Source organism: Sciurus carolinensis, chromosome 15, assembly GCF_902686445.1.
Source record: "Sciurus carolinensis chromosome 15, mSciCar1.2, whole genome shotgun sequence".
Taxonomy (NCBI): Eukaryota; Metazoa; Chordata; class Mammalia; order Rodentia; family Sciuridae; genus Sciurus; species Sciurus carolinensis.
Window position 1 is genome coordinate 45057598 of NC_062227.1, and position 23635 is coordinate 45081232.

At 41.6% G+C, this 23635-nt stretch overlaps 1 long non-coding RNA gene across 3 annotated transcripts; it reads right to left on the reverse strand.

Annotated features, from left to right (window-relative positions):
- On the reverse strand, positions 1-23635 carry LOC124965829 (uncharacterized). 3 transcript variants are annotated; one of them, XR_007105238.1, is made up of 4 exons: positions 23532-23635; positions 1344-1437; positions 479-574; positions 1-286 (listed from the first exon to the last, which is right to left on the reverse strand). It is a non-coding gene; the product is annotated as an uncharacterized LOC124965829 (long non-coding RNA). The 3 variants fall into 3 exon arrangements; XR_007105237.1 differs by having other exon boundaries at positions 23362-23623; XR_007105239.1 differs by having other exon boundaries at positions 479-586; positions 23362-23623.

Here is a 23635-nt window from a genome sequence, read left to right on the forward strand (position 1 = left end):
TTCTAAATAATAGACAATATTTAACTAAGTACGTTATTCATAATAATTTTTAAAAACATTTATTTTGGCTTTAACCTTTCCCAAAAGGATATAAACAGTGGTATGCTAGTACAGTAACTCCCTGGGAGAAAAAATTCAAGATCTATTTTATGGTGATTGTCTATATGGATGGTGTAAATACTCCAGCTGTGGCTAATTTCAAGTTGTCAACTGTTCAAGAAGGGGTTCACAACATTCCATGATACTTAGCAGATGCAAACGTTCTAGTACATCACTGGAAGTCAATCTAAAAACAGATATGGAAATGCACCAAGTTAACATACATGAAAGGTAGGGAGAAAGAAGGAAAGTAACGAGGCTAGAGGTATGAGATGGAACCAGGGATTTGTAAATATGAACATTCATATGATAAAGCCATAGATACATGTTTAATACATTTGACTCTAGGAGACAGCCAGCACTGAAAGGAGAAACTTACCTGGTTCACAGTGTTCTTAAGACAAAAATAAATTGCATGCTGAGAAGGACCAGTTTCCTGTGTTTCAAGTAGGTCGCCTTTCTCCTCCAGAGGGTCCTGTAAAGCAGACTGTGTCACGAAGTGCACACATCAGCAACGTCAGTCTGGTGATCTGACCTGGGAACTGCAAAGAGCTGAGAGCAACGTTACAGGCCAGGGGATGCAGTCCGTGTCTAGGGACCAGCATTCCCAGCCAACCCCTGTGGATATGAGCCACAGCGTTGGGGCGATCTTCTGGGCTTTTGCTAAACATCAGACTGTGGTGAATTTGAAAGTGCCCTCTCACCTGGAATAGTTACTGGCCATAAACCCTGACCCAGGTGTTCTGGCAATCAGGGCACAGGAAAGAGTGATATTCCCTTTGGAAAACAGAGGCATCTACTAGGAGTCTCGTATGAAGCCATGGCTCCTCTACTTCAAAGTGAGCAATTCCCGGTGCAATAGTCAAAGTGTGGAAGGAAATGCAAATGTGAAATGTGCAGGCTTCGATCTGCACTGGCATGATGGTTTTATGGGTCTAAAAGGAGAGGATGGGAGTGACAGCTGTGCAGTGAACTGAGAATTTTCTCAACTTTATCAACCTCCTTCCTAAAGGTCCATAAAAAGGAAAAGGTCACCTTTTCCTTTTGGAATTTGGTGGAAAGCTTAATTTAAAACATCAGCTTTTAATGGAAGTATAATATACATGCAGAAAAGTTTCATAATGAAAAGAGAGCAAGGACATCAGCACTGGGTCACGAGGCAGAACGTCGCTTGCCCCCACTGCACTCTCACACTTCCTTCCCATCTCTGTTGCATAACCACAGGCACCACTAGCTCCTCTTACCTGCTCTGAACCTTGTATTAATGGACACATATGGTTAGCAGTGGTTCATTTCTGGTTGCTCTCACTCATCAAGACGTTTGCGAGGTTCATCCACCTGGTTGCAAATAGGTACAGACGGTTCATTCTTAGTATTCTGCCATTTGAATATATCCCAATATGTCCGTTTTCCTTTTAATGAGAATTTGAGTTGTCATTTTTAGCTATGAGTAAAGCTTTTATAAACATCCTAGTATGTGTTTTTTGCTGAACATAGCAATCATTTGCTTGGGCTTATATGCAGAAGAAATTACTGGATCATATTATATTGCTTTAATAAATACTGTCATAAAATATGCCAGAGTAATTGTATCAAAAAGGTAACATTCTACTCAAATAAGCAAAAACCAACCAGGCATGGTTGTGCATGCCTTGTAATCCCAGCAATCCAGGACACTGAGGCAGGAGGATTGCAAGTTCAAGGCCAGCTTGGGCAATTCAGCCAGATCCTGTCTCAAAATACGAATGCAAAGGACTGGGCATGTAGCTAGTAATAAAGCACCTCTGGGTTCAATCCCCAGTAGTGCACTAAATAAATGTAAGTAAAAATCTTTTGAAATATAGGTGATCCAAGGTGAAGATGTTGTGAGAGATTTGGAACACTAATATAGTTTGTAATACAACTCTATTCAATCTATTATCACTGGAATTATGAAATAAACAGATTTGTTAACTCAAAGATTTGAAGTTAATTGTTAGTCCAAGATGCAGAGGAATAAATATTAATTCACTAAAGAAACAAGAATAAGTCATTCAGAGTGTATATCATCATGAACGGATTTATTTCTCAATAGAAGCATTTCTATTAAGATAAGAAACAAGGTGGGGGTGATTTCTATCTGTCCTGTTGTTCAACATTGTCTTGCAGATAGTTGCCAAGGCTTATAGACAGGGAAACATCTAGAGACCTGGAAGGGTTAGAGAAGTGCAAAAGAGGAAGTAAGTGGATTTCTGCGAGTAGAGGTGTGAGAGCATACCTTCACAATCCTGGAGAAGCAATAGAACTAACACAATAAAATAACTGGCAAGGTAAAAGAAGGCAAAATCAACTTTAGAAACAATATTCTTCACATATGACATCAACAACCAGTTACAAAACATAATGCTAGAGCAAGTCCCACTTACAAATAGCAGTAAGACGTGAAATACAATATGCAGGAATAAACAATAAGAAATGCGCAAAATCTAAATGAGAAAAACTTCAAACTCTGAATGACAGAAAAGTCGATTTGAACAAATGCAAAAGCAACTCTTGTTCTTGGGCAGGAACGCTGCATCATAAAGACGTCAGTTCTTCTCAAATTAATTTATGAAGGTAATGAAATGTCAACAGAATTGCCAAAAAGCATTCTTTATCAAGCTAGGTAAGTTGACACTGAAATTTACACAAGCAGTCACAAAAGATTACATACTGTGTGAATATATTTATATGAAATCTCCAAAATGGGCAAATTTATAGAGACAGAACTATTAGTGATTGCTTGGAACTGGGAGGAAGGTAGAGCAGAGAAGAGGGTCGGACTAATGAGGGGCGCAGGGTTTCTTTTAGGAGAGAGAAAAATGTTCTAAAATTTGATGGTAGTGGTGGCTTCTATACCATGTGAATATGCTTTAAAATGTATTGATTTGCCACACTTTATTTTTTTTTCTGCACAGAGCTTTATTTTTGTCATTTCAGTATATTCTCTGTTCTTTGAAATGAAACTATTTTCTGAAGAAGAAATGAAGAGCAAAATAACAAATTTGAATAATTTTGAGTAATCTATTTTGAGTAAATCATAACAATTTCATCAGTTTTAATGGTCCTTCATTCTTGGCAAAATTTAGTTATTCCAACTTTGCATCACTTAAATAAATACCTTCCTGTATGTGAGAAGAAAACCTCATATTTTCGAAAACAGTGCATATTTTCTTAATAATAATAATATTCTTAAGAATAATAAGCATATTCTTAAGAATATGCTTTTAACAGCTTCATTGTGCTACAACTGACAATAAATTGGATACGCACTTTAAATAAGTGAAATGCAAGATATGTAAATTATAAGACAAATAATATTTACATGGGAAAATAAACATACAGAAATTGGAAAGCAATAAAAAATACAAGGTAGGACTAACCCTATCACATATTAAAACATACACTGCAGTCTTATAATTAAAACAATGAGGTAGTGGCAAGAGAATATGAAGATTGGTAGAATAGAATATAAAGTTCAAAATAGACCCCAATCCTGTGGAATTTTAAAATATTATAAAGGTTGCATCTCATATCATTGGGATAAAAAATGGATTTTTTAATGAATAATGCTGAGATAACTGATCAACTATTTGTAAAAAGATAAAATTAGGTTCATACCTCATGCATTTCTAATACATAAATTCCAAACATATTAGGAAAAATGTTCAAAATTTTACAAGCACTAGAAGAAAACTTAGGTGAATTTTTCTTTAATTTGGATGCGAAGATAGGCTTTCTGTGACCACAAAATCCAGAAGCAATACAAGAAAATAGCAACACATTTACATTTATAAAAATAGCTGGGCATGGTGGCTCATGCCTGTAATACCAGCAATTCTGGAGGCTGAGGCAAGAGGATGGCAAGTTCGAGGCCAATTTGGGCAACTTAGCAAGACCCTGTCACAAAATAAAAAATAAAAAGGACTGCAGATGTAGCTCAGTGGTAAAAAGCCTCTCAGTTCTACCACCCATACCACAAAACAAAAACAAACCAATGTTTGCATGTCAAAGAAATGTTCTAAACAAAGTCAAAAGACTTTGGTAATGGGTAGAGTAATTTGTATAAAACCAAATATTCTGCAGCTAACAGCTATGAAGGCTGAACAAAATATTTTTTAAGACTATCTTAAACTAATGATCTAAAGCACTGGAAGGGGGTCTACAGCAGGCAGACACTGGATGGGGGTCTATCCTTGAAACAAGTGATCCACACTAATGAATTTTCTGTCTTCACAGATCCTCACCTGAGGGCTTCTTGATCCCACTTGGCACCTCCCGGATTCTAGAAATCAGATAGAAACCTGCAGTCTTACTGGCTCAGGGAATCAAAGGATGAAGCTCGGAGCTATTGCCACAGCCGAGCAGTGAGGAAAGAAATCATTAAAGGAGAGCTAAGAGAAGGAACTCCACATTCAGAATATAAACTGTAAATTTCTCAAAGCCTCTAAAGTATGAATGTATGAGACAGCCCACGTAGGGCCGAAAGAGTCTGAAGAAACATCAGCTGTCGTTCACCACAGCTAAGACAGGCTTTGGAATTTGAGTTCAGCCAAATTAATTGTCTGCTAAGACAGAAATTTAGTTTGAAATCTCTTCAGAGGAACTATCACAGAAAACATAACTTATACAACATGTTGTTCACAACTCTAGAATACAGTAAAAATCATTAGACACACATAAGTGTACATGTACATATACACATACAGTCGCATACACACACACACACACACACACACACACACACAAACATGAGGAAATGTTAACCCATATGCAAGAGAAAAGGCAGTCAGTGGAGCCTGGTCATAATATAACTCACATTGTGGACTTAGTGCACAAAGATTTTTAAAGCAGCAAGTAAAACTGTAGAGAAAAACAAGTTCATAATAAATAGATAGATCGATCTCTGCCAAGAAATAGAAAAAAAAAAAATCAAGCTCGCCAGGTACAGTGGTGCATACCTGTTTTCCCATGGCTAGGGAGGCTAAGGCAAGAGGATCATAAGTTCAAGACCAGCTTCAGCAACTTAGAGAAACCCTGTCTCAAAATTTAAAAAAAAAATTTTAGAAAGGCGGGACTGGGGATATGGCTCAGTTAAGTGCCCCTAGGTTCAATCCCTGGTACAAAAAAAAAAAAAAAAAAACAGGCTCAGAATGACATCTGATATAAAAATAAATCACTGGCTGGACTTAAGATTGGAAATGACCAAAGAAATAACCTGTGATTTTAAAGAATGATTAATCAATATAGGCCATTCTGAAAATAGGGGGAAAAAGATTTTTAAAAAGTCTCAGTGACCTGTGGACAATATCAGAAGGTAAACATATATAGCAAAAGTAAAAGATTTATTGATAAATAATGCAAAGTATCCCCAAATTTGATGAGAGAAATAAATATCTTTCTATAAAACAACTTCAGTGAACCCCAAGCCAGGAACCACATATACACTTTTTTAATATATTTTTTAGATGTTGATATATCTTTTATTTTATTCATTTATTTATATGTAGTGCTGAGAATCAAACCCTACATTTTTAAGGGACATCACAGTCAGAATTGTGAAAATAATATTTTGCAAATAGTAAAAAGAAAAAGAAAAGAAAAAAATAAATAAATAAATGACATACAAGGGAGCAATATCAATGATGGTCAACTTCTTATCAAATAAAATGGAGACCAGAATGTAATGGTCAAAGTGTTGAATGAAAAAGCTGTCAACCCAGAATTCAATACCCAGACAAAATACTTTAGATTTAGGTAGAGGGGAGTGAAGGGAGAGGAAAGGGTTTGTGGGTAGGAAGGATAGTAGAGTGAAACAGACATTATTACCTCATGTACATATATGACTGCAAGACCAATGTGATCCTATAACATGTACAATCAGAAAAATGAGAAATTATACTCCATTTATGTATGATTTATCAAAATGCATAAATGCATTCTACAGTCATGTATAACTAATTAGAACAAATAAAAATTTTTTTAAAAAAGAATAAAGGTGAGAAACCTATTTTCAGGCTAGGCATGGTGGCGTGCACCTGTAATCCCAGCGATTTCTGAGTCGATGCAGGAATATTGCAAATTCAAATTCAAGACCCTGTCTCAAAATAAAAAATAAAAATGGCTGGGGGTGTAACCTAGTGGAAGAACACTCCTAGGTTCAAGACTCAGCGGGGGAAAAAAATATTTTCAGACAAATAGAAATTGAGTGAATTCAACACCAACAGACCTGTACCATAATACTAAGCAATTAAATAATAAAGGCCCCAAATCAATGGAATGGAAAAGTCAAACAACAGACAAATAACAAAGGCAAAAGTTGGCTCTTCAAAAATCAGTAAAATAATAAACTTCTACCTGGATGCAGCAGGAAGAGAGGGAATAAAATCAGTACCTTACGCACATTTAAAGACAAATAAGGCAATATTATGAATAACTTTATGGCAACAAATTTGACAATTTAGATGAAATAGAATAATTCCATGAAAAATAAAACTGACACAAGATGACAAAAAAAGTTTCTAGCCCTACACTTTACTAAAGAAAATAAATGTATTATCAAAAACTCTTCCACAAAGAAAATTCCACACTCACACGGTTTCTTTGGTGAATTCTATTAAACGTTTAAGGAAGAAATAACATTCAATTTGAACAAACTCTTTTTAAAAATAGAAGAGAATAGAAAGTTCCCTCAAGGGCTTTATGAGGTCTGTATAGCTTTAATACCCCAAACTAAACGAGGATATTACAATGAGAGAAAATTAGAGAATGTCCCTCATGAAGCTAAGTAGAAAAATCCTCAACAAAACTACTAGCAAGTTGAATGCAAAAATACGCACAAATGGAACCATGAACAAGATGAATTTTATTACAAGAATACAATATTGATTTAACATATTAAAATCATCAATGTAATCCACCGTATCAAAATGAAAGGGAAAGCAAAAATGCAATGGTTTCATAAACAGAAAAAATTTCAGAGTTTAACTGCTATTCATGATAATGGTGGAATACCAAACATTTTTCCTCTCTTTTTTTTTTTTTTTTTTTTTGTGTGTGTGTGTGTGTGGTGCTGGGGATTGAACCCAGGGCCTTGATGCACCCTAGGCAAGCACTCTACCAACTGAGCTATATCCCCAGTACTTTTCCTCTTTTCTTTTCTTTTTTTGTGGTGCTGGGATTGAACCCAGGGCCTTGTACTTACAAGGCAAGCACTCTACCAACTGAGCTATATCCCCAGTACTTTTCCTCTTTTCTTTTCTTTTCTTTTTTTGTGGTGCTGGGATTGAACCCAGGGCCTTGTACTTACAAGGCAAGCACTCTACCAACTGAGCTATATCCCCAACCCAACTTTTCCTCTTCTATCACCAAGAACAAGTAAAAAATGAACTTCTGTCCAATATCCAGTCATTAAATAAAACAAGAAAGAAAAGACATGAAAATCGAAAATGAAGAGTTAAAACTCTCTGTGTGAAGATGGCATCATTGTTCAGGTAGAGTCTGAAGGAGATTCCATGAAAACCACTAGAATTAAAAAATGAACTTAGCAAGGTCACAGGATATAAGGTCAATATGCAAAAATCCATTACATTTCTGTTTATTACCAGAAAAAAAATAGCATATGAAATTTCAAAAACAATTCTATTTATACTGATAGCTAAAACATTAAATACTTAGGAATATAGTTAACAAAAGATGTTTAAGATCTCTCCAGAGAAAACCATAAATTTAGAAACCTAAATAAACGAAAACTCAATGTTTTAAAAATATATATTCTCCCTATATTGACCTCCCCAAATTGAGTCAATGCCATCCTAATCACAATTTCAGCATGTTTTTAGAGAAATTGACAGACTGATCCTGAAATTCATATGGAAATGCAATGAACCTGGAATCTTCAAAACAATATTGACAAAGTGGAACTAAGTAGGAGAACTTATAAGACCTGAACTTCAAGGCCCCATTAGTCAAACTGGTATGGTGTTTGCAAAAGATTACACAAATGCATTAATGAAACAGAATACAGAGCCTAGAAATAGCAAACACTTAACAAGTTTACTTAATGACTGACAAAGCCACTGAAGCAATCTAATGGGAAAAGCAAACTCTTCTCAGCAAATGACGCTAGCACAAGTAGATAGCCAAAGGGGGAAAGAAAAAAAAAAAAAGGATCTCAATTTCTACCTCAAATCATGCACAAAAAAAATTCAGATAAATGATAGCCTTTAAAACACAATACAGTTAAAACTATAACTCTTTCAGGGAAAAACAAAATCTCTGCAACCTGGGCATAGATTGCTTAGGTTACAGAAAGCAATAACAGAAGGAGGAGGAGGAGGGGTGGGAGGATGGAGAGAGAGGGAGGAAAAGGAAGAAAAAGTAAAAGTTTGCAAAATTAACATCATAGAAGGTGAGAATTTCTCATCGAAAGACACCAATAAGAAAAATGCATAGGCAAGCCATCAGGGTAAAAATATTCACAAAACATAGTTCACAACAGATTGATATCCAGAATATGTAAAGAATGTGCACAGTACAATAACAAAAACACAGGAACCTAATGTTTTTAAGCTGAACTAAAGACTTGGTCGATACCTCACAGAGGAACGTGAAGTAGTGACTGGTAAGCATATTAAACTGTTCAACATCATTTGTCAGCAGAGAAAATGAACATTCAAACCATGAGTTACCATTACATACCCACTAGAATGACTGGGATTTAAAAAAAAAAAAACTGACAGAGCCAGACAGGAGAGAGCACAATAAGTGCACCTAAGGGACACGTGGCCCATCTTCTATGCACTAAGCTTGCTGAAGTGCTGTGAGCTCAACACTTTCAGGCTCCAGGGACAGAAGCCGAGATGACACAGTCCTTGCCCTGGAGGAGTTCATGACTAAGTATCTGACCTCGGCCAGCACAAATCCATACCATGGCTTTGTACAAATTCTAAAGAGGAATCCCTTCATAGACCTAGACCTTACCCAGGGGTGTGACTTGGGGACAGAACATACTAACTGAAGTTCAACCCCTCTCACCTTTGGCCTTTGTGCAGAGCAGAAACTACAACTGTACACAATAGCCCTCGTAGTGTTTGCCTTACCACACTCCCTAAACAGGAGTCCTGGAGGCTCTGCAACTATGAGCCAAACCCGCTTCTTCCAAACCAATATACACTTGGACAGGCTCCGTATTTGCAGTCCTGCCCTCTATTCATCAGCAAGTGAAGCCTGAACCCAGACTAGCTATTCACAGAACAGCAGCGTGGGTGCCAAGGGTAAGACCTTCTAAAAATCCCAGGACTCACAAATCCATACCGTAGGGCTTCTGGGCCTCAGGGTCTTCACCAGCAGGCTGGACCCCAGGATCCAAAGTCTCAGGCCAACACACCTCTGTATTCCAGATGGGTGATTCCAGGACTGCCCACAGCTTTCTGAGCCTCACAATCTAAGGGGTTGGTTCCTCTTTTTTTTTTTTTTTTGTGGTCCTGGGGATTGAACCCAGGGACTTGTACATGTGAGGCTGAGCTATATCCCCAGTCCTGGCTACTCTGAGGTGATCCCTCTAACTGAGCTGGTTCCCAGCCCTGCCCAGTCCCCACCCTGTCTTCCCTGGTGCACCCTGCCACCAAACATACAGTACCCCTGCACACACACCCCCAACTGGATCCATACAGATGGGATTTTCACTTATTGGCAGAGACAGGCAGCAAGGTTTCTCAAGGTAAAAACAGTCCTGGTTCACTCGTCTTGTGCCATCACCAAAAACACAGTGGGTTTGGCAAATGGCCCTTTCGATTTCCTCATTCCTTCTTTTAGGTCAAAGTGAGTGCAAATTGGGCACGGTGGTAAGCAGTTGACAGTAATTACTGAAAAGGTGACAACACCATCTGAAGTACACAGCACTTACCCTGTTATACAAAGAACCTGGGCCACCTTGGCCTGGTTTTCCCTGTGAGGGAGGACAAAGTCACAAACACTCTACTTCTCAGCTCCAAGCCTGGCAAGATGCAGGCACTGGGCCTCGCAGGTAAAGGTGGTCTCCTGGGGCAGGTTCCATCCTCACCAGCCAAGCTGCCCATTCTCTGGCCCTAGAGAGTTTCATTCATACATCTGGCACTTCCTGTGTTCTGTGTGGCATATCACCAAGTCACAGCCCTGCGAGGGGAACTCAAAAACCACATGCATTAGGCCAGAGCTCCTCAATAAATGACAAGGCATTTTACGGAGGTCATTTCCCCACTTAGCTCAGCTGACAAACCCCATAAATTCCTTCTAATGTTCACGCTTGTGTCTTGGATGGGATTTTCCGTAACCTGCCCCCAGAGACATCCTAGCTAAAAATCACACATCCTCTGATTTATTAAACAATAACAGATTGGAAACTTAAAAACATTTCACATAATTAGTTTTAGAAATCCTGGGTTTGAAATGACCAACAATCTACACAGACTGTGTATTTTCATGGAACAATTAAAATAAGAATTAATTATCCAGGGGGAAAGGTGGCTATAACAGAAAACCGCAGTGAAGAGTAGCTGGGATGGAGTGGTCACAGGGATGAACCGCTGGCTTTGGAACCACATCACCCTGGATCAGGTCCCTAGCTCCATCATTGATTAGCAGTGGGATCTTTCTCCATCAGTGCAGTGGGAGCAATAATAGAATTGTCCTGACCACATCGAGTGTTGTGATCAGTAAGGATCAGCTATGATTACCCAATGACATTCTCTATTCTCAATGGTGTGTCAATTTCCCTTGTTTTCTACTAAGGCATCGACAACTTCGCCATGTTTCCTCGGTTCTCTCAGGAAGTGCGGAGGCCCTGCCAGCACTGATGAAGCCTGCCCCCTCTCTCCCCTGCTGCATCAAGTCGAGCAGCTCAGCTTCCCCTCTGAGAACACCCCACAAGACTCATCCTTCTTCTCCACCTTTCTGCCCTGTCCATCCTCGGCATGCAGACGAGCTGCAGGGCTCACCTCTCAGTGCGCCCTCCTGCTGCAGCCAGCCTTGGCCCCATGGGGCTGGTATCATATTATACTTCTTTGAAAAATTCCCTGCCACTGGCTGTACTTTCTTGCAAGTGCTGATGTTTATATTTCTCTGCCAGAATCTGATAACATTCCAACAGCACCAGTCCTGGATGAATGCTGGCACTTTGGGTGACACTTTAGATACGGATAAGCTGAAGTAGCTCAGCTAATGTCAGTATCTGGCAGCCTAAATTTTTCAAATTGATTTTAACCACTCTAGAGCTTACATACTGCTAGGAAAGAGAGTCATATCTCCTGGCAAACATGGATATTTTTCTCTTTCTGATAATAAGATACCTTTTACCTTGACTGACAAAATGTTCTGGAGGATTTGGGGTTACCTTGAAAGTTAAAAGGGAGATCCACACACAAATGAGAATAGAGAATCATAGGTAATCCTTACTGATCACAACACTTGATGTGGTCAGGACAGTTCTATTATGACTCCCATTACACTGATGGAGAAAGTGATCATTGGTTATTAACTCAAGATCCTACTGCTAATCAATGATGGAGCTAGGAACCTAATCCAAGGTGGTCTAGCGCCAAAGCCAGCTGCTCATCCCTTGTGGCCACATTTATCCCAGCTACCTCTGACTGGGCCCACAGGTATGAAGGCAGTTCCTTCAGAGCCAGTGCTAGCATCCCAATCCCCAGTTTGTGCTGTGTCTTTCCACGGTCACAAGATCCCTCTACTGCAGTCCAGAAGGGCAAGATAGTGAGCAGCCCCAGGAAGCCTTCAACCCACAGGCACTGCGAGCCTAAGGCTGCAGCCCCAGGCCTTCTGCAAGCAGTTCCGACAGGCATTCATTACCCAGTCACCCAGGTCCCTGCAGAATGGAGCCCCCACCACAGAGGCAACCCCCACTCCTCTATCCGACTCTTCTCTTTCCTGGAATCACCACCCAAACAAGCTGCCTGCAGCAAAACCCTTGCCTTAGGCTTTGAGAAAAAGAAACGTAAACCAAGAGAAAGTATCAACCAAGTAGGACACCAGAGAGCAGAAAGGACAACCCGTCAAATTCCTAGCAGATTTACACTTTTGCTGTTAAAGTCATTGACCACTGCCCTGCTCTGGAGAGAGAAGCCACAGAGGAGGAAGAGGTTTTCGGGGGGGAAATTGGCTCAGTGCTCAGTCAAAGGCAAAAGGTTTCAGTGAACAAATATGTCTGCCTGAGCTATACATTTTCTGAAGAATGACTTGTCCACTTCAAAGTGATTCATGACAGGAATCACCAGACCGTGGAGTTGTTGGACAACGTGTGGAATTCTCAGATAAATGTATTTCAAAGCATTCTTTCTCTTGGGCAGTTGTCTAAGGCTGATGAAATGGATTTGTTTAGTGCTGCTTCCAGTCTCCTTAAAAATGAAGCCTATGCCTCTGATACTAGGCAGGGGGAAAAGGACACATTGACTCTTGGTGCATATTCTAATGCCCTAAGCGCCCATTTTTTTAATAATAGACACTTTGGTGCCTGGGAGGAAAATCTAATCTTCCAGGCTCTCCAAGGTGTCACATTTTCTCCAGCTGTTTGCAAAGTACAGCCCATGCATGGCTGAGAAAGAGGCTTCTATGGTTGCAGTGTATGCGTGCAACTGTACTCAGGTCATTACAGAACCAGGGGTTTGCTGAGGACAGTACTTGACACTGCTATAGATTTGGGGCTCCCCCTGAGCAAGGAAAAAGTCTGAGGATATTGTTATTCTTTTTCTGTCCATCGCTCTTGCCTCAATGATTCAGCTTATGGTCCAAGATATTAATCAGAAAATAAAATGATATTGGTCAAGCACTTGCTTAGCACAAGTGAGGCACTGGGTTCGATCCCCAGTACCACATAAAAAAAAAAAAAGAAACAAAGTAAAGGCATTGTATCCATCCACAACTAATATATATATATATATATATATACATATATATATATATATATATTTTTTTTTTTTTTTTAATGTCATTAGGGAATTCCATTTCAAGAGAAAGTTCTCTAGCATGGGAAGGCAAGGATCCTCAAATACAAAAGGCCAATCTGCTTCTACCAGAGCTGCTGCTTCTGAGTTGCTTGGAGATATGGAATTTAGATCGGCGGCCCAGGACCTAAAAAGAGGGCACAAGCCACTCCATGCTGGTGTTCTGGGCTTGGACACGATGAGCTCAGCGGGCTTGAGACTCAGCCCTTGGGGAGGCTCTGGGTGCCACTGCTGGTGTCTCTCACAGGGGCACAATGAGATTGATTTTCCAAATACGGGACAAATTACAAACATCAACCACGAGGCTCCAGCTACTTCCATGGGAAGAACTATCTGCCAGGATGAAGATCATTATCGAACTGATGCTCACAAGAAACATCAGCACGGAAGTAAAGTCTGGATTAAGTCCCTTTTCCCTCTTGCCTCGTGGCCTCCATCTGGCGCCCCCTACTGGCGGAGCCTAGCTAAACAAGCAGAACTGAGGTGTGCCAGGGTTGCCCCTAGCACCACAGAGCAGGGCTGGGCAGGGCAGGGTGGGTTTGCAGCTGAGCAACAACAGTTTAATAAATGGAGTAGCACTCTGCAAGACTCTCAGCCTCAGAACAGTAACAATGTAATTTTCAAATTTTCAAATAGTGTGCCTTTGCTTGGGAGTCACAAAAAAGCAAAATATCAAGGAAACCACAGTGAAGCTATGGCCTAGAATTATCCTGACGAAAGTGCACTTTGAGAACAAGATGTGCTTTGTTAAAATCTGAAAACCATAAGAGATGCATCTCCTGCATACTGTAGCAATTGCGACATCGGTAAGGTAGGAAGAGCAGACTTAAGAGCCGCATTGCATTAGAGATGCATAGGCAGTGGTTGGGATGCCACAGGAAAATTGCAGGGTGCAGAGACTGGCAGAGAAAAAGAAAAAGGAGTTTTCCAGCATTTAAGAAAGTGCTGTGCATTATGGGAACAGGTGGGTTCTGTTTATAATTCATCTTGAAGAGAAAACAGCCACATTATACTATCTCGAGGTCTGTGGCCCCACATTCACCTTTGCACTTCGGTGAGAAGGAGGCAAACAAGAAATGAGGCCAATACTGGAGCTCTTCAGAGCCCACATGTCCTCGTGCTCCCAGGGCATTAACCAATGTCCTGGGCTCACCCTCTGCTCCACACTCTCCAAACAAAAGGAGTCCTTTCAGGTCGGTGGGCTCCAAACATGTGAAGTTCTTGGAAAGATTTCCATTCAAAGATACAGGGCTTGTGAACATAAAGTATTGACATTTATTAATGTAGAAAATTAGTGTTCAAAGATGGCACAAGGTCATGGTCTTTGTGATAGTTGAGGAAAGAAAATGCTAGGGAAATAGTCTCTGTGAAAAGATTGGCACTCAGTGCCTGAGCCCCTCGGGATGGAAATCCAGCTGCTCAGTGGAAAGAGAGACAACCCCTCCCCTTCCCCCAGCCATCTTTCCAGAAGGTTCTCTGCTACATCAACCCTGCCTCACCAGCCATCACCCTGGGTTCATCACTGTGGAGGGCAGCATGTGACCTCTGGCATGGGTACCCTGCAAGGCCCTTTCCTATCAAGTGATGATAAAGAGGACATTTGGGTTTCAGATAGAAAAATATGACAAAATGACGAGTAAGTGCAAAAGAGCACCGTGAGGGAGATGCATTACCCACCTCCTAAAAAGGTGCCGGCTCTAAATGCCCATGATTATATTTCTGAACACTTTCAGGTGTTTGTTTTTGTCTCATTTAACTTTGGCCACATGCTTCTGTGCCCCGTGGATGTTTTTCAAGTTCAAAGTGAAAACCCTGCCTTTTATCTTTCTTCTACTGCTTTTTTCTAATCTTTACCTGCATTCATGAGCTCTGGCAACGTTCGCTTCCATCCCCTGCCTCCTTGACTGTTTCATTGTGACTCAACCCAACTAAGTAAATCGCGGTGCTTTGTGGGTGCTTTAATTAGTATTGGGGGGAAAGTAATTATAATGTGGTTAATAGTGCTTTATAAAGGCAGTCAGATGCCTCTAGATTCTCTCTTCTCTTTGAGGCTACAGGCAGAGAGCCGAGAAACCTAGCAGTCTCAGGGGACTGTCGAAGACCCCCACCCCTAAGAAGCTATATGCAAGTCTTTTGTATACATGGGGTGCTTTGTGACAGAAAATGTCATTTGTTTTCACAACATTCTCAGAGAATTCTTGACCTCTAAAGGGTTGAGAGTGCTGAACCTGTCAAAATCCGTTGTGTGAAGGAATGGAAGAAAATGAAGACATGAGGGAAATGTGGTCCATTCAATTCCTGACCCCAGCCCCTCACCCCTTCATGCTGCACTCCCCCCACCAAGGCACACACACTCTCTCCGCCCCTTGAATCATTAATAGTCGTTCATGGTTTTTCTGAGCACTCTCTGGGGTTGGGCCTGTTCCTTTCCAACCACACACAAGTCAAATGTTGGTCTGCTGACCCTGTGTTCTCAGAGTAAGCTAATGGGAAATAATTGGCCTCGTTTAACACAATCCCATGCCCTTGTGCAGACAGGCCCCTGGAGCTGTGTGGGAGGGAGTTCTCAGGGAAGGACAGTGACTCCTTAGGTAAAGTCAGAGGGAGAGGGAACTGGAGAAAGGCTTTGGAGGCTACCATCTCAGCCGGTGAGGACAGAGGGCTCCAGCCTGCTGGTGCCTCTCCTCTATCCCCAGAGCTGAGATTCCAGGCAGCAGCCCCCAAAGCCATGTCATGCCTGACATTTCTGAGCATAGACACAGCCCCGAGTGTCCATTAACTACCGCCTTCTGAGACCTGCCAGCTCTTGCAGATACTTTTATTCACTCAGTTTGCGAACACCTTGGTGACCTGACTATGCACCAGGCACTGTATTAAACATTGGGGAATAAATGTTTAGTAAGCTCAGAGTCGCGAAAGATGGGAAACACACACACACTGAGGTTTGGTTGCAACCATCAAGTACTTTCGCTAAAATAGGACAGGGTCCCCGCAGTGCACGGCTTTAGAGGACATAATCTATGGGAGTCTGTTGGAATTGATGCTCCTTGTCCATTTTCCATGTGAATGCAACCCCTGGAGCTGTTCAATTCAGAAGCCCAGGATGTGAATGAACAACAGAGATGGTTAAGGGGTTACTCATACTGAGCATCCCCATCCTATTGTGAGGGTGGAAGCTGCTCAGAGGACAGGAAACCCCCCCCATGCCCTTTGTCCACCCTAAATCTGTGTCTGCACTGCTCCCTTCTGCTGTATCCTCCTCCAGCCTAGGAAGGTATCATGGTCAAGGTCATCATGTTTAAACCCATTTGGACACTTGAGCAAAGGATATGAACAATCTGCTGCCCATAAGATGTCCAACAACAAAAATTGTGAGAATCATGAGAATTAAAACAATACCAACATATGGGAACATTTTAAAGACTTCTAGACCTGTAATCCCAGCAGCTTGGAAGGCTGAGGCAGGAGGATCAAGAGTTCTAAGTCAGCCTCAGCAATTTAGTGAGGCCCTAAGCAACTCAGTGAGACTGTCTCTAAATAAAATACAAAAAAGGGCTGGGGATGTGGCTCAGGGTTAAGTGCCCATGGGTTCAATTCCCAGTACAAAAAAAAAAAAAAAAAAAAAAGACTGCTAGAATCTAGAATTGATGGGGATGAGGGGAAATGTAAATCTCATACTTTGCTGGGGATACGCAAATCTTCACAATCTTCTGGAAAATAATCTGGTGACATTTATTAAAATTAAATATACACAACGCATTTTACCAGGAGTTCCACTTTGGGGACTTTCTCCTATAAGAATAAATCACCAGCATTGTTTACAATGGGAGAGGAAGATAAAAGTGGAAATATCCTACATATCTAAAATAGAGGAATAGCTTGCTAAATTATGATATCTGTGTCAAAGAGTATTAGGCAACCAGGAAAAGGAGTAAGTTACATTTTGCATATTTATCTGGAAATAAATCAATGATATATCATTTAGAGAGTTTGTATTATTTTGATTTGTGTATTGAGAAGTTTCATTTTGTCCTTTTAATTCCCTTCTTTTGTGTGATGCTGGGGATTGAACCCAGTGTCTTATTCATGTTAGGCAAGTGCCCTTCCACTGAGCTTTGCCTCAACACAGAAGTGAATTCTTTAACAAATATAAAAGGGGAAAATCCCACATATATTTACACATAGGCACACAGAAAGAAAGATATGGAAAGTTACAAATTAAATGGTTCAGATTGTACCTCCAAGAGTATAATTAGAGGCAAAGTATAGATTATTATTTTTCCTAAAACAATATATCTCTGATTTGTTGCATGTGCTACAGTGGGCGTGCTCTTCTTCTGTATTTAAAAAAAAAAAAAAAAACCTAGCCAGGCACAGTGGTGCATGTGGATAATCCCAGTAACCCAGAAGGCTGAGGCAGGAGGATCACAAGTTCAAGGCCAACATTAGCAACTCAGTGAGGCCCTAAGCAACTTGGGACCCTAGTTTCAAAATGAAAAAAATAAAAAGGGCTGGGAATGTAGCTTGGTGGTAAAGCACCCATGAGTTCAATCCTCAGTACCAAAACAAACAAAGAAAAACCTAATAAAGTGTTTACCTTTAGATATGGCCTATTTGGGAACAGAGATGTGTAGATAGAGAACAGATGCCAGAACAATGTGTCCAGTGCCAAAGAATCTGTGGCCAAACAAAACTGAGCTACACATGCCGTGCGTCAGTGAGCACACACAAAAGACTGGAAGGAGGATGAGACCCTAGCATCTGTGGTTCACCTGAAGGGAGCGGAAGAGCAGGGAGGCCTCATGCCCTGTCTGAACTTCATAGGAGTAGATTAGTTTGTAAATAGGAAAAACTAGATGTGTTAGGAAAAGTCACTGTGAGTGAGTTGGTTTGTTTATTTTTTGCATATAAACCGACTGCACTAAATTGTAAGTATATTCTCTAGTGGGATATTATAAACCATGTCAGCCTCAAACTCACAAAAGCCACCATCAATTTCTAGGTGTGATGTCACCTGACCTGAAAGTATCTAGAAAGATATGTCCTCCAAGTAAGGTAATGTCTAACTGAAGAATGGTAGTGATCTGTGAACTTCTCCAGTGCCTTGTAGTGTAGGAAGGCAAAAACCTTCTGTGAGGAATTTTTCTGTATGAAAATTATTTACATATATGTGATTATATCATGAACTATATTATGCAAGCAATAATTTTAGTGATACATCATTAGCAGAATGGAATGCATACTCTTACTATAAACACTTATGAGAATATTCAAATAAACACACCAACAACCTGCAACATCCCTACCTGTAGCTGTTAAGGTAAACGAGAGAACCCACTTCAGGAAAAACAAAAAACAAAAAAGCAAAAAAACACTCCCCACATGGAAGGTCACTGAGGCCTTGGCTTAAGGCACAGCAAAGGCCCCAGACATCACTGGCTTTTCTCTCAAGCGGCCCTTGCCCCAAGGGGGCAGTCTCAGTCCCGCCCAAAGCAGCACTTGCCGATCACATGACCTGATAGGTAGCTGGGCATTCCTGCTTCCAGACTCTCAAACCCCCACCTACCCCAGACAGAGCAAAAGCAGATATACACAAGATGGGGAGACTTTTCATTTGCTTTAGAATATAACTGGATAATTTTCCTTTTGATTCAAGATTTTTGAAAAAGTTTTGCAATATTTTAAAGTAAGTTTGAGCTGGGCACGGTGACACACATCTGTAATCCCAGGGGCTCAGGAAGCTGAGGCAGGAGGATTGCAAGTTCAAAGCCAGCTCAGCAACTTAGCCAGACCCTAAGTAACTTAGCAAGACCCTGTCTCAAAATAAAAAATAAAAAAGGACTGGGGATGCAGCTCCATGTTAAGTGTCTCTGTGTTCAATTCCTGGTACCAAAAAGTAAAAGAAAATAAATTGTAGAGTGCTGGAGCACTTGCCTAACTTGCAAGGCCCTGAGGGCCATCCTCAGTCCCCCTTGCTCTTTCAAAGCCCTCCTAGGTTGAATTCTTTTGAAAAGAGAAGTCATTGATAGGCTGTCTCTTCCTCTGAAGATAGCCTGCATTCTCCCTTGAATGTTTGTTACTTGAGATCACCCTTACTCTTTCTTGAATATGCGTTTACTTTCCTAAATAAATCTCTGTCTATGCCAGGGGGTGGGGTGGGGGAGAGAAAGAGAAAGAGAGAAAGAAAAAGGAAGGAAGGCAGGCAGACAAGCCATTAAGAGCTGGGCCCCGTGGCCACACTCCTGTAATCCTACCTACTACTCAGGAGGCTGAGGCAGAAGGATGATAAGTTCTAGCCCAGTTTTGGCAACTTAGGGAGACTCTGTCTCAAAATAAGAAATAAAAAATGAGGGACTGGGGTTGTAGCTCAGTGGTAGAGTGCTTGCCCAGCACACGTGAGGCACTGGGTTTGATCCTCAGCACCACATAAAAATTAATAAATAAAATAAAGGTATTGTGTTCATCTACAACTGAAACAAAATATTTTTTAAAAAAAGAAATAAAAAGGGATGCAGCTCAGTGGTAGAGTGCCCCTGAGTTCAATCCCCAATCCCCAGTACCCAATAATAATAATAATGAAATAAAAGAGGGAAAAATCTAAAGTGACATTCACAGAAGGTAGATGAGAAAACAATATCCTGAAAGGAATGCTAGTAAAAAATAAGTTTTTTAATTTGTGACATCAGTAGAAATAAACCTTTCAGTAGGAAAGAATTCTCCATTTTATGAAGGACATCTGTGGGGAAACTGTCATTTGGTTGATAACTCACTTTTCAAGAACACTGATCCCACGAAGGGGTCCCACAGTTGCCCGTGTAAGTCTAAACAAATCAGTACACAATGGCGCCCACTGAGAGGGCACATAAGACATGTTTTACTTGATCTTCACAACAACCTTCTGAAATGCTCACCACAGCCCCACTTTACAGATGGGACAAAGTGCAGCAAAGCCTGCTTCAGGTCACACGGGCAGGAAGGAGTGTAGCCAGGACTTGATTCAGTCCTTCTAGAGTGCAAGGGCCATGCACCATGTCCCGTGGGCTCCTCCCCTGCCTCATTGCTGCTCACAACACTGGAAGAGAAGACACTGATTGCTACATTCACCCTACTGTCCCAGGGAGCCTGACCCTCCACAGCCTCTGTTGTTGGCAAGACCCTCACAAAGCCGCCTCCCTCTCTGAATCTGACGGGATATTGCTGTGCCAGGACTCTGTTCACACAGTGGCTCATCAGTGTAGTCCAAGGTTCTTTACCCAGCGGCTGGATCACAAGAGGATGAAAACAGAAGCACAGGCCTTACTAGGCATTCTGTTGGGTCAAAGCAAGTCATAGGGCCAGACCTGACTCAGGGAAAGAGAAACAGATTCCATTTCCTTGATAGGAAAAGTGATGTGAATCTATAGGAGTCATTTGCAGACAAGCTACCACTAATTTTAAATGGAAGTAACTTGTTAAATCTTACTCAGCTACAAGGTATCTTTCTGCCCATTTCCCTTTTTCCTTGTTACTGCCTAGAATGTGGGTGTGATGACTGGAACTTCAGCAGTCATCTTCCACCCATGAAGCAACCTGGAAGATAAGAGCTGCACCCTGAGAATAGCAGAAAAGACTAAGCCTAGGTTTCTGATGAAATAGAGGAGCTGCCACACCAGCTAAAGACTACCTTCTTCCAGGGTTCACACATTAGGAAAAATATAGACTTCTATCTTACTTATGCAAAGGTTATTTGGTTTTTTCATTATAAAACACAATGGGGGGCTGGGGAGATAGCTCAGTTGGTAGAGTGTTTGCCTCGCAAGCACAAAGCCCTGAGTTCAATCCCCAGCACCGCAAAATAAATAAATAAATAAAATAAAACACAGTGGGCACAAGCTCAAATGTGAACAACGAACAGAAAGAATTATACAGAGACTACAATGCAACAGTTCCTGTTTTAAAAACTATATATAACTAACAGCACATATCCTGATTGTTAACTTCTATTAGAGCCAGGTAAAATATATTAAAGCACAAGTGACAAGTGCCTTGGCTCTGGTACTAGGAGTCAGTTCTGGGGTCTTGTGAGAAAACGTTAAAGGTTGGGGATGAAGCTTGCCTGGTATGTACGAGGCCCTGCGTTTAATCTCAAGTTACACACACACACACACACACACACACACATATACAAAGAAAAGGAAAAAATTTAATGCCCAGCTTTACTGACTGTATGAATTAATAGTGTTTACATTCCCTTCCTCCCTGTTTCAGCATTAACAATCTCCAAGTTTCTTGCCAGGTGCCATGGTGTATGCCTGTAATCCCAGTTACCAAGGAGGTTGAGGCAGCAGAATCACAAGTTCAAGGCCAGCCTGGGCAACTTGGCAAGATCCTGTCTCAAAATGAAAATTTTTTTAAAATCTAGAAATGTAGCTCAGTGGTAGAGCCCCCTTGGGTTCAATCACCATAACACACACACAAAAGAAAGAAAGGAGGGAGGGAGGGAGGGAGGAAGGAAGGAAGGAAGGGAGGGAGGGAGGGAAGGAAGGGACACTTAAGAGTATCCATAATACTCTCAAATTAACATTTGAGAAAAACCCTTTAATGTCTTGCAAGCAAAAGCAAGCTTGAATTCCTGTTTCAAACGCCTTCCCTTTAGGAAGAAATAACATACAAAGTTCAAACTAGGTCATCCCATCCACCTTCTACTCTGTCTTTTGTTCAGTCAACAATCCCCCTCAAGTCACTGAGGCTCTGTTGACATGACTAATCCACAGAAAGGTAAGCTGTCTTTTCCTCCTCCTTCCACATTTTTAAAAACACTAAGTGGAATAGATAAGTTTTAAGACAAGAACAAAATGTTTGTCCATAGGTGTGCACAAGAGGACCCTAGAACTGGCAAACTGAGAATGGGAAGCACAGCGGAGGATTGTAGGGCTGACTGGGGCACACAGATGCTGGTCTGCAGTGACAAACAGCCTTCAACCTTCAAGTACAAGAACAGGGCAAAGGACAGCAGCCTTGCATAATAGATTTCTTTTGAAAAGTAGCTGAACTTGGCTGTGTAATCGTTTCACTCATTTTCATGTAGAGTTTGGCAAAACTTTTGCATATATTTCAAATTATTGAGATATTTTATAGACCCATCTATTTTAAACTAGCAGTTAACTGTCTTAAAAAATAGGCACCTTCTTGAATGTATTTAAATATAATTACAGTACTACTATTGCTGCATACAATATTATTGAGACAGAATAAATAAATCATTTATTGTGCAGTTTTCCAACTCTTTAGTCTTAACGTCTAATTATTTACACCTAATGCGTTTGTAGAACTTCCTCTTTGAATGTTCTACAGGGTACAGAAAAACACAATACAGTGCAACTGATCTCCTAATCCAATTAATTTTTGCATCTTACTATTTTCTCATTTGTCAAAAGAAAACTTGTTGCCTGCACGCTGCACTCGTTTCCATTCCTACCAGAAGACCCTTGAAGCACCAATGATAACTAGTGGGTGCTTAACCCGCGACCTCCCGACTCCAGTGATCTGCCCGAGTTCGCGCCCCTCGGGGCGGACGTCCATCAAGACAGCGCTCTAGCTGCTCGCCCCCACCGAGCGCTGGGATCCCTCCGGCTGTTTTCATGCGGTTTCCTTTTTTACTTCCACATGCCTAGCTTCTTATCTTTCTATTCTTTGATTTCCGTTTTCAGTCTAATTCGCTCCTTCAGCATCCACTGACTTAACAGCATCCTAAAAGCGCTGGCTGTTTCTCCCCCTCTGCAGCTTATTGACCCACGCAGTTACTCAAAACTCTGGGGCACGCAGCCAGGCTCTGCCGCTGCCTACCCAATAGTTCAGCCAAGGTCCTTAAGGGAATTATTAATGCTCAACTCTAATTAAAAAAAAAACAACAACAACAACAACAAAATACCCACTCTCCCGGCCCCTCCCTCACACACCGACTCATTACCATCACTTGTTTTTACCGCTCATACTGGGAAGAAGGTCCTTTCAGCGATCACCTGGCCGCAGCCTTTGACGACACAGCTGTACCCGGGCGCGTAGCCTGGATTAGGAGCGCGCAGCTCTTCCCTTCAACTCATTTTGCCCACCGACTGCTCGCGTCCTAAGCCCAGCGGTGATCGAGACCCCAGTGTGGCTGCACGGGCTGCCCTGGCTCCGCCGCGCACCTGGGCGCGGGCTCGCCGGGTCCACCGCGGACCACGGCTATGCTCACCTGGATCGCCCTGGGCCTGGGGTGCGTGCTTACCTGGTGCTCTCCGCCCGGGGCGCGGCCACACCTGGGTCCCCTGCTGCACGCACCACTCTGAGGAGGCTTAGGGCTGCTGCAGCAGAGTCCCAGGCTGGGCAATCATCAGGGAGTCCCAGCCAAGTTACCCCGTGTGCCTCGAAAGAGAGGGCTGCTGCCAGTATGTGTACCCATTTCGCGGGGCCTCTGCGTTCCGAGTGATTCTTCCAGGCCAGTTTCCCCTAGCAATGACCGAGGTCTCCGGGCGCTCTTCCCTTTCTTCCCTCTGGTTGGG